We start from the raw sequence: 3,704 nt of genomic DNA, 5'->3' as shown, positions 1-3,704 counted from the left end.
ACAGGCAGTGATAGAATTGGATAAGAAAATTAAAAATTGATGATTTAATTGCTCAAGCAAACTGGTCAGTATTCTCTACTGCACACCAACATATTTCACTAATGGAAGGAAGAGTTAATGAAGTGATAGAGGAAACAGAAGATGGATGGGATATATTCCTGGTTGAGAAAGAAAAACAAGAAGAGTACAGGAATCCCAAACCTATAAAGTTTTATCAGAAAGACAAAGACAAAGGGAAAGGTAAAGTTGGTGGACCACCAAGCATCAAAGTTAAAGACAACTTACCCCCGCCTTCTTTAAATGCTCCACCGGTGAAAACAACAATTACTGAAGATCAACCGGTAGCTGAAAGTATGGGTGTAGAGGATAATAATCCTAATTTTGAAGTCCTATACACTATGGATATTGATACTCAGAAGATCAACATAGTAGTAGACAAAGATACAACTGATAAGTAAGATATGGCTAATGAGCCTCCGGTAGTAGGGGAAATAGAGAAACTGATAGAAGATAAAGAGAAAAAGGCAAAGATTGAGTCATAGACTGAGGCAATACAACATACAAAGAAACAAATAGAGCTAAAGACTCTGGAACAACATCAACCGGAACAGGTACATAAGGAAACAGTGCCACCGGTAACTAGTGAAGTAGGAAAACCAGTGCTTAAAGAAATGCAGACACAAACTGACCTACCAGAAGGTCAATACAAGCTTGGTTACTTCCACCGGTACTCAGATTGTTGGATCATCATCAGCATACAAATCAACAAATGTGACTGAGGTGTTATTAGATTCTATCAAGAAAATAACAGACTGTAGCTCACAAGCTTACAAAGCAATCGATGATTCCATACCAATTTTGAAGGTAATAGCTCCCAGCTGTAATATAGATAATAAAAATTCTTTAGAACAATTGGATACATTGTGTAAACATATCTCAAAAAACATTGAGAAAATAAAGGAAGATTCAGTGAAGGATAAGGTAGAAATTGAAAAACAGAAATTCTTTGATGAGGAAATAAAGAAGTGTAATAGATATTTTGACACACTTCTACAGGAACTATGTAATTTATTGAAAGAGTACAAAAATTTGTACAAAGATACCTATAAAACAACCTTTTTGACTATAGATATTGACAAGAAAATAAGAAAGGTACAGGATGAGATAAATAAACTTGCAGACAACTTTGTCAACTCACCTGATACACTATCAGTTTTTGAAGAGAAGATAGCAAATTTTGAGGAAGAACTACTCAAATTGAAAAGAGAGAAAGAAAGAATAATAAATAAGGCAAAACATTTAAGATCTAAACTAAGTCCAAGATTGGACTATCTAGCATCTGTGCGGAAGGAAATTTCTGAGGCATTAACACAGGGAAGTAAAACACTGGTAGAGAATTTGCAGCATCTCACTGGTACAGTGCAAAGAACTAAGACAACAATAAAGGATAGTAAGAAGTTTATGGATAGTATAAACTTGATTTTGGGAGATCTTTTTCAGATTATAACTACCCAGCTACAAGGTTGAGGTTATGGATAGTTGAAACTACAAACTCTACTGACATCTTGACAACCTTTGTCATTCATGCCAAAGGGGGAGTAGTGGGATGAGAAAATTCAAAACACAGGAATCATATGCTCAGGGGGAGCACACACATTTTTGGTAACATTTTTGGACTACACATTTTTTGGATACTTTTTGAAATTTCTCATGAGTGTTGCCATCAATGCCAAAGGGGGAGATTGTTGGCATATGCACAGTCCAATGAGACATTGTATGTGATTGAAGGTTTTGTCATTGATGGCAACCTTGCAATCCTATGGCACCGGCAAAGACCTTATACCAGCATCAACAGATCACACTCAACACCAGCACTTAGGACACCGACACTGGCACTAGCACAGAAGAAAAGAAGTATACCGGCACAAAGGCCAACAAGATTTTTGTTATATAATATTTTGTTTATTATTGTAAGCCGAGTTGGAAAATTGTAAAATGACTCTTATATATAAAGGAGATCATTGTAGACATTTTTAAGAGTGAGGTAGAAGTATAAAGGAAAATAATAGATAGACCTAATGTGCGAAATATAGGTCAAAGGGTATATGTAAAGAACAGAGCAGGAACCGGTATTGAATCTGGCATTGAAGATGCTATTGTAAAGTAGTACAAGTTACTGGATTAGTATAATCCTTATTTGTAAGTTAGTGTGACTTCCGATTGAGCAATGAGCTCTAGGCAGTTGGCCTTCCTGCATGTGAAGGCCCCTATTGTAAGTAATATTCTTTTATTGGCCAGTGAGTGAATATTGTGGGTCACAAATCCCACCGAGGTTTTTCCCACACTGGGTTTCCTCGTTAAAATCCTGTGTTATGGTGTGCTTTTCATGTGGATGTTCTTGATTCTGTTTATTGCATTATTTCTTGCATACTGGTACACTATTATATTATGTTCTGCATGTTTTAAGTTAAGAAATTCTAATTACCGGTTAGATACTGATTCACACCCCCCTCTTAGTCTCTGTGGGACCCCTAACATAAAGGACCGATAGGAAGTAAGTATGAAGGAAAGGCACCTTTTAAATATTTTTCATGTAATAAGATTGGTCATTTTGCATCTAGATGTCCTAAAGGAATGCAAGATTTGAAGAAAGAGTTAAGAAATCATTTAAGCCTAATCAGAACAAATATAGATTCAAGAAAAACAAACTATTCTACATAGTGAAGGAGGAAGGAGTAAGATATGACTCAAAGGATGAACTGGTAGGAGACTATACTAGTGGATCTGACAGTTCAAAGGAATGGGTGTTCTATACTATAAAGGAAAATGAACCGGAACCAGTTATTAAGAATGAAGAAAAGACCCTGGCAGCAAACATTGAAGACAAGGATGAATGGGTAATTGATAGTGGATGCTCACATCATATGAGTGGAGATAAAAGAAAATCTATGTCCCTACAAGAATACAATGGTGGTCAAGTCAGATTTGGGGATGACAAAGAATGTACAATCAAAGGTAGAGGTGTTATTTCTCTGGATGGTAAGCATAATACTAATAATGTCTATTATGTAGAAGGTTTAAAGCACAATCTTTTAAGTGTTGGTCAATTGGTGTAAAACAGATCCCAATTTTAGTTCAAAAATAGAAAATGCAAAATCATTAACAGAACTGGTTTGGAGATTGCAACCAGTACTCAAGCAGGAGGTAATATCTTTCACTTGAACACCGGTAATAAGACATGTTTGATTGCTCATATTGATGAGAGTTGGTTATGGCATAAGAGGTTGTGTCATGTTAATTTTGATTATATTGTTAAGATCAGTTCAACAAAGGCAGTTAGAGATATACCTAAGATTATAAAGCCTCATAATCCAGTCTGTAAGGAATGTCAATTGGGAAAGCAAGTTAGAACTTCTTTTAAGAGCATACATAATAAATCTAATGATGTGCATCATTTGATTCATACTGACTTATGTGGTCTAGAAAGGACTAGAAGCTTTCAAGGTGATAGGTACTTCTTGCTAATAAGTGATGATTATTCTAGAATGATGTGGGTGACTTTTCTAAGGGAGAAGTCTAAAGCTTTTGAGAAATTGAAGATCTTTAAAGAAAAGGTAGAAACAAAAATTGGATTAAAAATCAAATGTCTGAGATCAGATCAAGGTGGTGAGTTCATGTCTCTTGAATTTAACAGTTATTGTGAG

The sequence above is a fragment of the Cryptomeria japonica genome, chromosome 4, assembly GCF_030272615.1.
Source record: "Cryptomeria japonica chromosome 4, Sugi_1.0, whole genome shotgun sequence".
NCBI classification, from domain to species: Eukaryota; Viridiplantae; Streptophyta; class Pinopsida; order Cupressales; family Cupressaceae; genus Cryptomeria; species Cryptomeria japonica.
This window is presented reverse-complemented; position numbering follows the sequence as displayed.